Raw genomic sequence first — 12998 nt, forward strand, 5'->3', positions numbered from 1 at the left:
ATCCTCCGTTGTTATTTTTTTCGTTCTTCCTCCTTTTTTCAAAGTGGGAATCATTTCTTTGACTTTTTCGCGAAGAAATTTTGATATTTTTTTAGTCGCCTCTATAAACTTTTTTTCTTTTTCGTTCATTCCGTTTTTTTCGTTGAAACCGAGAAAGGACATGGAATATCCCTCCAGTTCGTTCGTTCCAAAGCTACAATTTTCAAACGAACCCAGAGAAAACAAAACGGGTGTTCTTAAAATAAAAGGACCTTTTCCAGATGGGTACTCATAAAAAAGCGGAATCTTTTAGTACTGAATTGGTTTGGTTGCGGAATAAATTTCTCCAACCGATAATTTGCTCTCGTCAAAATTTTCAATCGTAACAAAATTCATCTTTTTATGAAGAAAAGAAATTTTTTTATATCATTTTTTTAAACGGATCAATTCTTTATTATCTACCAATGAGTTGAACGAGTCTGGATATCCTTTCCATTTGACCAGTGATTTGCTTTTTGTTCGGCGAATTATTTTTTCAATTCTGAATATTTCTTGATGCGCCTTTTGCATTTCCTGTTCGCAAAAGGTTCCTTGAGTTTCTTCACCATTGGTGTCGGTAACCTTGTACGTGGGTGGATCCGTTCGCTGAGTTTTTGACACGCTAAAAGCCTCCTCAGTCCATCTCGGCGTGTACCCTTTTTCAAAATTGGACTTCTTTTTTGTTATCCTCACTTTGTCGCCCATTAAAAATTTCGGCCCTGGTTTTTCTTTTTGCATCTTTCCATTCAGGTTCATCCAGACCTTATTTTTATTCTTTTCATCGCTTGCTTCAATTGGAGTCATTTTTATTGAAGAGTGTTTTGTGCTGTTGTAATTTTTTACCATTTCATCCAAAACGTCAATGTATTTATTGGTGCTGTTGGCTGAAAAATATTTAAACATTTTTTCTTTCATCGTTCTGTTCCATCGCTCGACGACACAGCTTTTTTCCTCGTTTTCAGTGGAATATAATTGAACGTCCAACGCTTTCACGTGCTTGTTGTAAAATTCTTTTCCTTTGTCCACCCACATTTTTACACATTTTCTTTTTTCAAAGATTTTTTTCAACGCTACAGCCACTTCAAGACCCGTTTTGCTTTTTAACGGAACGATCAATCCATACTTTGAAAACACGTCGATCACCATGAGCAAATATTTTACGCCCTTGTTGAATTTTGAAAACGATTGCGTGTCAACCAAATCGGCAGCCCATATTTCATCAATGTCGTTCACAAACACTTTTCTTTTTTTAAAATGGCGAATGACCGGTTTGTGAAGCTCCTCTGCAAGCTGATCCGTCCATTTCAAAATTGGAATTTTTTTTTTTTTTGCAGAGACACCCAATCCAAATCTAACTTTGGCTTTGATGATGGACTTAATAATATTTCTTTCGTTTCTTTCTTTTTGAGTGGGGTTTGGAATGGAGTCTAATTCTTCAAGCATCATTTGATCTGCTAATTTCCTAAAGGCTGGGTCTTTGGAATGCATATAAGCCAAATCGTGGTGGTACGCTGCATTGTCCGGTCGGTCCACCGGTTTGCTCCAAGGTTGATAAATTCCGTTTGGCGTGAGCCTTAGGTCCGTTCTTGTTCTAGGTCCTGCAAAATTCATTCCTGGAATGTGCATTTCTCCAGGAAATTCTGCCCACGAAAGCTTTATTTTTTTTGAAAAATTGTTGATCGATTTCACCAAGTCTCCACCTTTTGCCGTCAAAGAACCAAACGTGCATTTGGTCGTTCCGCAAGAGTCGCAAGTCCCTTTTATCATTTTTCTGTTGTTTTTTGAGATTTCGTTTCTCAGATGGATCGTTTCTGTTTTCCTTTTGCATTTGAAGCAGTACATTTTTTTATTTTAAATAAATATTTTTTTAAAATAAAAAATGGAAATAAAAGGCCATTCATGTAATAATGGAAAACCCAAAAGGAACAACCACTATCTTTTTCCAAGAAGCATTCGAGGACTAACTGTTGGAATGTCTAGTTGTGGAAAAACGACGCTCCTGCTTAATTTACTGCTCCAACCTGGATGGTTAGATTACAACTACTTACAATTTTTTGGAAAATCTCTTTTCCAACCTGAGTACAAAATACTGAAAAGTTCGTTCGAAAAAAAATTGCCAAAAAAAATTATTGACAATTTGTTCGATGTACTAGGCGAAATTGAAAAATTAAATTTAAACCCTGAAAATGTTATTAACAACTTTTCAAAAAAAAAAAAAAAATTCTGACAATGAGAATATAGAGTGTCGCATTTTTTGAAACGGTTGACGATCTGCCTAACCCTGAAGATCTAGATTTAACAAAAAATAGTTTGATGGTTTTTGATGATTTAAAAAGAGAAAAACAAAATAAATGTGAAAATTATTACACTAGAGGGAGACATTCTAATTCAGATTGTTTTTATCTTGCTCAAAACTATTTTGATCTTGACAGACATTCGATTAGAACAAATTCAAATTTTATTTGTTTGTTTTATCAAGATACAAGAAATGTTGAAAACATTTATCGACACCACGCTGAGAGAGACATGAAAATAGAAGAGTTTAAAGCCTTTTGCGATCGTTGCTGGTCTGAACCTTACGGATTTGCCGTCATTGATTTGACAATGAAAAAATACGATGGAAAATACCGAAGCGGATTTGACAATTTTTATTTTCCAAAATAATCCATTTAAAAAAAAATTTCGTCCATTTAAAAAAATGTCAGGCATAATCATCGACGTGGATGGAAATTCCAACATAATATTAACAGAATTTTTGGACAAAATCGTTTTTGAAAGTTTCAAAGCTCGTCTAAAAGCGCAAGCTACGTTGCCAAAAATAAAATCAGCTACTCTCCCGAAAATATAAAAATCGGATCCAATTTAAACACTTTAAAATCAACCATCAAACTTGGCTTAAATTATTTGATGGACTTGAACGTTGAAAACAGCATCGCCTCCCTTTTGGGATTCAAAAAAAGACAGCTGGACTCCAACTCCGACTACGAATCTGACGACATTGTCAGAATTACGAGCGTCAACACGATTAGAATCGTCAACAACATCATCGGGTCAGCATACATCAACGGCTCGTAATTAAATTGCATTTATTCCTTTTATCCCGACGTGGGTCCTGGTTTTAAAATCATCGAAAGACCAACCCATTTGGTTTACCTCCCTGTCAAAGTCCCAGAAATTTCCACGATGATCACACGCATCGTCGATCAAAACGGAAATCTAATCGACTTTCGCGGCGAGGACATCACGATCCGTTATCACATTCGAGAAGTGAAATAAATATTTTTTCCGGCATTTAAAAAATGAGCAAATATGTCAGTGTCATATTAAATTTGTCTCAAGGGCATTTAGGCTAAATAAAAAAATCAATGATGGAAGGCAAACCCGTGAGCATCCGTATTTCAAAAGATGATTTTCACGGAAACGACGTTTTGCTTGTGACAAAAAGTCAATATCGAAAAATTGTGGATGTTCTCCATCGAGGAGTTGGGGTCACCATTAACATGAGCAAAACTCAAGTGGAAGAAAACGCAAAAGTAAAAGGAGGATTTATTGGAGCTCTTTTACCTTTATTGGGAATGCTCGCAGCTCGAGCCGCCCCAGTGGTTGCTAATGGCTTATTGGGAGGGGTTGCCTCTTCTCTTGGATCCACTGTGATCGACGAAATTGCTGGAAAGGGTGTCGTTTACGTCAAAAAAAATGGAAATGGAATGAAAATGGGTACCCACAGAGGAAACGGACTGTTTTTAACACCCTGGGTCAAATGAAGCTCAGTCATAGATGGAATTTACGTCAAAAACAAAAAAAGGTACAAACCCATCGGAGCCGGATTGCTTCTTGGACCAAACTCACCATTCTCAAGCGTTTCTTTTTTAAATTTAATTTTGTAAAAAAAAATTTTGAGTTAAATAATTTTTCTTGGCATAATAAAATGAACGGAATAACTAGAATCTTACGAAATGAGGACGGAAAAATTAGAAGTTTAAAAACACTTAACCAAATTGAATATTTAAGGAGCAAAGGATTAGGATGGCGTGAAATTGAAAGGTATAAATTAATTCTCGAAGAAAAGCAAGAACAAGAAAAAGAACAAATTAAAAAAGAAATTTTTCGGGCAAGATTTAAACACCTTTACAAAAATTAAAAAATTTTTTTTCATTACGCGTTATATCACGTCATGAAAAAATTAAAAAATGTTTTTGTCGTCAGAATTTTTGTCCCAGAAAATTTTCAACCCCGCGATTAACAAAATTTTCACAACGATGATAAAAAAAATAATGATTTTGTACCAGAAAATTTTCACCTCGCGATTATCAAATTTTTAGCAACAATGATGAAAAAATGATTTTGTCCGAGAACTCCCCTTTTCTAGTAGTGTCATCCCCTTGGGTATGATATCAAATTTTTTTTTTCAATATTTTTTAAATGTTAAATTAACCTAGATCAAAATTCAATTCGAGAGGACAAAATTCATTTTCCAAAAATTTTCTTGTTTAGAGTTAATGACCAATTAAAGTTTTTAAGGGATACAAACACTAATTATTTCATATTTTCCTGCAGTTAATGCATTTGAATATGGATTTGCTGCAGATTAGTTTAAGTTGAAAAAATTTAAATATTACAGTTATTCTAATTTGATTCGTAAATAAAAATGCATCTATTTTAAAGAAATAATTTTTTGCAGGTTATTGGTAATTGCAATCATTATTTTTAAAAATTACAGTAAACTTACTATTTTTAATTTTGTGAGGGGTTAAAACTTTTTCCAATTTTCAAAAGCTTTTAAAAAACAAAAACAAAATTACCTGCTGAATATTCTGGCAACAAACATGACTGATGCAAGTATTCCTGCTTTTCTTCCTAAATCCAAAAGCAATTTGTTTTTGCTGTTTACTTTTACAAATTTCTGGAGTTGTATTTAAAAAAAAAAGAATTTCGCCACACATGAATTGTAAATATATAAAAACACTTTACAGCAGTAAATTTCATTAAACTTAGTGACAGAAAATATCAACAGCTAATAAGAAATATCATCATTTTCAAATTGCCTTACCAGCATCCACTTCAGTTGCTCCAAAGACCTAAAAAAACAACCTTATTTCATATCACTTAAATACAGAATAATAAGGTACAGAGTAATAATAAGATAATCATAATAGTAAAACAGTAAAAAGTATCAAGTAAAGAAAAGCGTTTTAATGATTAGTAATATCGATTTCAATCAATAATTAATAAAAGTAAATTTGATGTAAGAAGTACAAAAATAATAGCAATAAAAATTTTAGTAATATTAATAACAAAAATAACAGCAGTATAAAACAAAATGAATAACATTAACAATTATAATAACAATAGAGATAATACTCAACACACTTCACTTATTTTGACTTTGAAAATGCATTAAAGTGTCTAACAAGAAGATTAACGTTGCACAAACTTTATTAAATATATACCTTTTTTTTTTTTTAAAAGCCAATTATCAGCTAAATAATAATGAATCTCATGAACTCAATTTCAATAGGAAACTTTTCTAGAAAATGACATTGTTGCTCACTGTTAATTTTTTTTGGGGATAGTGCTCAAGTAGTCCCACATCCTGTAGTGGCAATTTTGAAATACATCTTTTTCCTCTACGGAAATAAGTTGGTTTTAAAGTTTTGCTTCAAAAGTTTTAAAACTGTTTATGTGAAAGAGAAAAATTACCTTAAAATTTCGAAATAAATTGTACGTCAATGAAAATCGGAGTGTCTCAATTTGTACAAAATTTCATGTAAAAATCATTTAAATAAAGAACCTAGTACCAAAAAATACTGTCGAAAATACAAGAAAATGTATTTGTGCAAGAAAGATAAAAATAAACTAGAAATACCTTAGCAAGATGAGGTGTATATGAGAAAACTGATGTCAACACCACAGCATTAAAAAACTAAACAAAATTATTTCACTATGCAACTTTTTTTGTTTGTAGAGATGATAATATTGTTGTTAATTAAAAAAAAATAAAGCACAATTTATATATTTTGCTAATAAAAGTAACTTCTCTAAGAAACTTATGCATTAAAAAAGAGAGCAAGGGAAACGCGGTAAAAATAAATCAAAGTGAGTTTGCAAATTAAGATAAATAATTTAGCAAAATGATCTGAATTTCATTTTCTTTTAAAATACCAAATATATTTCACATAAATCTGTATCATAGAGTAAGGAATAATTTACACAGCTGTAAACGGTTTTAGCAGTTTTTTTGTTAGATCCGAGCTCCTGATATCTCTTACAATCTTCTTTCAAAAAGCTGAGAATTCTGTTTCAGTTTATACTGCTGTGCAGTGTTTTGACATCAAAATTTTTAGAACCTACAAGTTTTAGAAGCAATAGGCTTATTGTACATTAACTGGCATTATAATTCAATTTAGCGAACCGTTTTGTAAATAAAACTTTCAAAAGTTTTTATTTTGTTTTAATGATTGCTAAAAGTGTGTATATAATGAATATTTTATCACTTTTCTGATCTCACAGACTCACATAGGGTTTTTCCAAATTTTATGATATGCTTAACGGTGTCTTAATAAAATGTCTCATATTTAAACATATATACGCTGTTGGGGTGCTTTGAAATTTACTCCAGTTTGATTTACATAGAGCTGCACTGTTAACCAGCAGGTGAACAAAGATCAACGAAAAATTAAAAGTTTACTTATATAACTGAATTCTTTTTTGGTTTAAGGTGGTCTAATAATTTGACACCAGAAATATCCATGCCGATATATATATCAGATGTCATCCTTTAATAATCATCTTTACAAGCCAAATGTTATACCTAATTTTTTTATCGCGGCATACAATATTCTATTTATTTTCTTCTGACTAACTGATTAGTGTTAAAGACGTTACATAATCATCTTAATACATGATCAATTTTTAGTAACCTGCAAAATTGTACATAAAATTATTTTATATATATAAATAAATTGTAGTTAGACCATGAAACGTATAGATAGTAATTCATTTACTTTTGGAAGATCCTATAATTTTTAATGCAGTTGCAAAGGGCGTGAGCTTAACTGTCAATGATAAATTATCAACTTTCATACACCATCTTCATCGAAGATGGCAAATATGTACGAAATCTAAAGTTTGTTTTGAAGAAAAAAAACAAGAACTGCTGAAAAATGAAAAGTTTCTACTACTTGTTCTCAATGAAGATGATCATGTTCAACTTTACCCAAACTATGGGTAAGAACCCAGTGAAACTTAATAATGCATCTATTAAAACAAAGAAAATAAAATTAACCCCATTAGTGGCATCTTTATCATCTTCAGAACTATTATTTGCAGCAGCTTATAATTTGCCCCAAGATACTAGAGAAAAGAAGCTAAAATTGTTTTTAAGTTAGCAGATTTCATTACCCATCTGTTTCTTTTGTGCCTTATACACTAGAAAAAGCATTAGCTTTGATTCTTGATTGTGGGCTGTCTAAGGATTCATATCAGCAGATTTAACTTGATGAAATTAAAGTAGGCTGTAAACTGTATTCACCTTACAATGCTGTTCAAGAAGCAAAAAACCAGTGTATCTCAAATATTAGAGACAGCATAAGTGTAACTGATTACTCAGCTTCTGATAATCTTCATAATTTATGAGGCCATACTACTGCTTGCCCTATTTAGTTTGTAGATAGACTGGTTACATCAGAAACCTTATATAAAAATTTAGATTGCGCCGAAAAACTGGCTTTGATTGAGCAACAGGTCTATTTAGGAGCGATCATCAAATGAGAATAAACTTTATGAATCTTGCAACGAGGATTTCAAAAAGTTTTGAGAACATTTTTTACGCCAACGTTCACGAACAAAAAGTAGTATGAATGTGTTAAAAAGGCTTCTTTGATCCTCAGATCCACTTATTAGTAGCTACAGAAAAAAAGTTCAATTACAAAGAAACCATTTGATCCAGAAGTGAACTGAGTTCAGTCGAGATAGTAACAAATACTGTTACTATCTCGACTGTTGTTGTTTAAATGTTGGTAAAATTTTTGGTGTCTGGTTGCTATGTATACCTTTTTTGCATAGGAATAATAACAATATAGTTTGGTTGACAACTAGATAATTCAATGTAGTATGAAAGAGCATGTGAGCCAAGTAGGATCTATCAATTACAACAATAAATTCTCAGAAATGGAAATCAAAATGATTTCACAGATCCGCTTTACCAGGAAGTGACGGTGGTTTTCAAGGTTGAAAATCACCTTCTCTCTCTCGACTGAACTCAGTAAAAACAAATAGTACTTATACAGCGCCATGGTACTACTTGACTTTGATCTCCCCCCCCCCCCCCTCCTAATTTTATGATTGGTTCTGATAGAAAATTTTATGCTGATCAAGAATCGTATAAAATCATGGGTCTCAAAATTAATGGAAAGAGCTCTAAACTGAAGTTGAAAGTACAAAATTATAGAACAAATCTCTAATATTCGCCATCTTGAATAAACTGTAGTTACGGTTGATTTTTTTCTCAAAAGAAACATTGCCAGGCTGGTTTTTATTATAAAAAAAAATGTTTCTTTAGACTATTGAAGGCGCGAGTGTTCTTTCGAGTATAATTAGATATACAAACGAGCTATAAAACATCTTACTCTTGTAAAACGTGTGATTTTTTCTTGAAAATTTCATTTTTAGAAATGAATTTAAGACTGTTTTCTTAATAAAAATTTGAATTATTATTAAAGAAAAAAGTAATAGAAAAGATGAACTTTCATTGAATAATAAAAATGGAATTCTTAAATCTTTTTTGCAAAAACTTTTCTTAATAAAATGGTGTGGGTATGAAAGGAGCCGTTTTTAATTAGCAAGATCCAAGGCAATAGGGCTATTGCGTTTGTTTGTCGGCTTTTGAAGTCCTATATCATGTTGGTAAATGGGTTAACTTGAAGTATTAAAAAAAAGTCTATACTTTTATATAGATTTTTATATAGATTTTTATATAGATTTTTATATAGATTTTATATAGATTTTATTTAGATTTGATATAGATTTGATATAGATTTGATATAGATTTGATATAGATTTGATATAGATTTGATATAGATTTGATATAGATTTGATATAGATTTGATATAGATTTGATATAGATTTGATATAGATTTGATATAGATTTGATATAGATTTGATATAGATTTGATATAGATTTGATATAGATTTGATATAGATTTGATATAGATTTGATATAGATTTGATATAGATTTGATATAGATTTGATATAGATTTGATATAGATTTTATATACTTTTTTATGCACTTTTTTATATAGATTTATATACTTTGCTAATAAGCAATTTTAATTGTTTTAAAATTTATTTTAGTATGTAATCAATGAAAGAAATTTTCAACTTACTGCGTAACAACTTTAAAAGATATTCTAGACAACAAAGTAAGAATCCCAGTTAAAGCATATTTCCGTGATAATTTAAACGTGAATGAATTCTCATGTTCTATTATTCGAAGTCTTCTTAAGATAAAATAAAAATCAGGTCGTGAATACTTTGGAAAGAAAACTTTTAGACAAAAAATACATCAATATTCAAGATGGTTAATATCAGTGATTTGTCGTATAATTTAGTAATTTTGTACTTTCAACTTCATTTTAGAGCACATTTCGTTGATTTTGAAACCACTGTTTTTTGTACGATTCTTAATCAGCATAAAATTCTCCGTCAGAATTATTTATAAAACTTGGGTGGAAGGGGGGGGGGGCGGAGAAAAAGTTGAGTAGCTCCCAGGGCTGTAGAAAAAAATTTGTTAATTTTTTAAGTATTGTAGTGTTTTGCTGTATCGAAGTGTTTTGCTCTATGAAGAAAAAAAAATGCTTCGCCATAATTCATTTCATACGTCATAAATTTACATTCTGTTGTAAATTAGCATTCGCAAAAATGATTTCCGCAAACTTCGATAAAAGAAGCAAACACACCGCAAAATAATTTTTAAGGACCACCAATTCGCAAAAGTAAGCCCCGTAAAGCATTTTCTCGCTAACAATATTTTCCTTTAAGTTACATTGTATTCTCACGTAAAGCTCCTCATACATGCTCTACTTAGAAAAAAAGCTAACTGAAAAAAATTCATCCAATAATATTTACAATTAGCTATTGTCGTTTGGTCAGGCATTTAAGTTAAAAACTTTAACGTTAATTTTTGTTTTTTAATTACTTTGATGTTTTTATATTACTATGTTTCTTTTTCTTGTTTTAATGATTAACAAAAATAAAGATATCATGTTTCAACCAAGAAACTGCTTTTACTCAACAGCATTTAAGTAAACTTGACTGCATCCATAAATTAAGGTTAAAACTTAGTGAAGACAAAGATCTGAAGAATCGGTGTTGAGAATTTATAATAGCAAATTAAAATAATAGAATATAATAGAATTATTACTTGTAAATTGTAAAGAAAAATATCTGTTCTTTACCGTAGGCGCAGTTGGAACTTTTTTGAAAACTTAGAGCAAAAAAACAGCATACGAGTATGTAAACAATAACGAGTTACTGTCTAGAGCTCGTTCTAACAAGTGAACCCCTTCTTTCCTTCCAACGCTCCAGACGTTTTTAAATTTTTGTACAAAATTGCGAAAATAAAAAGCGTTTATCTGTTTATTGATTTTTAATGTATTAAGTTTATCATGGAGTTAAACATGAAATGAATTTTGAGAGCAAATATTTTCTAAATAAATCAAACATCTAAATAATTAAAGCTTTGAGTTGAGAACAGTTGGGCTAAAGAGACCCACAGGTTCAATGTCAAGGCGCTCAAAAAAAACCTTTTGATTGTTAAAGTATTTATCATGCGCGTTTAGAAAAACATGTCTTTATTATCCAAAAAAAGTGTTAAGTGTCAAAGATGGCTCAAATGGGTTAGTTTGAGAGGAGCAAAACTCATTTAAAACTTTGGGGGCATTTCTTTTTTCGAAGTTTTTTTTATTTAACTTATAATATTGTTTACCTGTAAGTTTGTCGCATAATTTTTATCCTTCTTCCTACTTTGTCCAAAAAAGGATATAAATGTTTGAAAAACTATTTTAAAAATTCATCTTTTAATTAAAATTTATTAAAATAAAGATTAAACTTATAAAAACAAAGGCAAATTCTTTTTGCTCCTAAGTCAACAGTTGCTGATAGTAGTCTTTCCTAATGATCAGGATGTTGCTTTTGCTTCTTAAACTTTGCCCATGTTAGTTTAAACTTTGCCTGAAGTCTCTTTTCCGGATTGTTCGGCAGTTACCCAATTCTTGGTTATGGCGTCCCTCATACAGGTGTACGTGACACTGCGGAATGTGGACTTTTCATGATCTATTAATTCTTTTTAATCTGATTTAGCTGCAACCTCTTGCGCTGAAATAAACGACTTCTTTAAATTTGTTATTGGTTCTTTAAAACCAAACTAAAATTTGCTAGAAAAAAAAACAACTTTTGACACATTAAAAGCCTCTTAGACACTCAGCACTTGAAATTAAACCATGATTCTGACTAATTTCTTTCAAGAGTAACCAAGTTTTTTATTATTTTTCTTCAAAACATTCCAGACTTTGCCATTCTCTACCTTGATATCCTCATTGGAAGCTCTTTTCCCAGAATGCTCAGATGAACTGAATATTGCATTCTTACGTTTTAAATCGAAATTAACGTATTAACTAACATCTTGTAAAGCCAACTTTCTGTTATGTGCCTAAAATTATAATTCGATTCAGGAATATCTTCAATTGGACCGAGTTTCATCAATCCGAATTAAAAGTACATTTAAGAGTTAGTGTAATAAAGTAAAAGTAATGAAAATGGGATGTGAAAATCATTAAATGACCCTCGAACTACTTCAGCTTCTCATTCCCCACAAGGAGAGTCTCACTTTAATTGTATGGACTGCTGTCTGAGCTTAGGAGCAGACAACAATTTTATTTCTCACCATTGCTCAGTGACTCTCACACACTTGTCAAGTCTATGTTGGAAAGTCACCATTTGTGAGAGCTTTGGCGAGTAAAGCACCATGCGGCTTAGTTTAAATACCCGTTTTGCTTTAAAGCAATACCAACACCAATATTCATAATATAAGAATAGCGTTGCTATGTTACTTTAGCAACATCCGTTCTGCCTCAGAGTTTGTAGATAAGGGGACAAATGCTAGACAGATACTAATTTATTGGCTGAAACGAGGGGTGTCTTTGGCGCAAAGGGATTGTTCATCTGTCCGTCACTTACCCAGGGTTTCGCTCGTTAATATTCGCTAGAGGCCGTCTGCCTCCATTGCCCGTTGCAACCACGAGGAGGTTATTAACAAGCTTGCTTCCACCCATACTACCGAAAGAGTCTCTCCAGGGGCGCTCTTTTACACCCGAGGATCATCATTTCGGATTCAGCAGTTTCAGCTTTGCAACCAGGGACTTTATACAGACTTCTTCTGTTAACAAGAAAAACAACTCATGGCTAGCATTTGTTGTTTAAATCGGATATCCAGGAAAGACAAAAAGTTGACATCGTCCTTCTAAGTTTTTATTTATTTTTTAAAATGAGTTTGATATTTCAACGTGCTTTTCTCAGCAGCTACAAATCGTAGAATTCATATTTAGTTAAGAGAATTACTTGGTACTAACAGTCACAAGAAACCTGAAATTTAAAACTACTAATTGTAGTTTCCACTGCTAAAAATAATACATTTCCAAAACCAGTGGAAACTTATTAGTTGTTCCTACAGATTTAGAAATCATTTGTATCTTAAATAAATATTATAACAATGCATTTTAAATTCAGGAAGACTTAAAAACAAAGATTTGGTTAGATGGCATACCCCCCGGCGGTCTCTTTAGTCCACAGGATCGAGGATGATTTAAGAAGTCTTATTGAACTTGAATTTTTTTATTAGATACATTTTTTTTTTTATTGGAAACCAATTGAAACTTGGTATTCAATCTTGTAATTTATTCAAACTTGACGTCATTTGTTTCAA

At 31.5% G+C, this 12998-nt stretch overlaps 1 pseudogene; it reads right to left on the reverse strand.

The window, feature by feature from the left end:
- The window catches only part of LOC149886398 (uncharacterized), a 44359-nt pseudogene that overhangs the window by 31033 nt on the left and 328 nt on the right, over window positions 1–12998 (reverse strand).

The sequence above is a fragment of the Hydra viridissima genome, unplaced genomic scaffold, assembly GCF_058129835.1.
Source record: "Hydra viridissima isolate aposymbiotic clone 2 unplaced genomic scaffold, HvirCarnegie_v1 scaffold_7, whole genome shotgun sequence".
In the NCBI taxonomy this organism is placed as follows: Eukaryota; Metazoa; Cnidaria; class Hydrozoa; order Anthoathecata; family Hydridae; genus Hydra; species Hydra viridissima.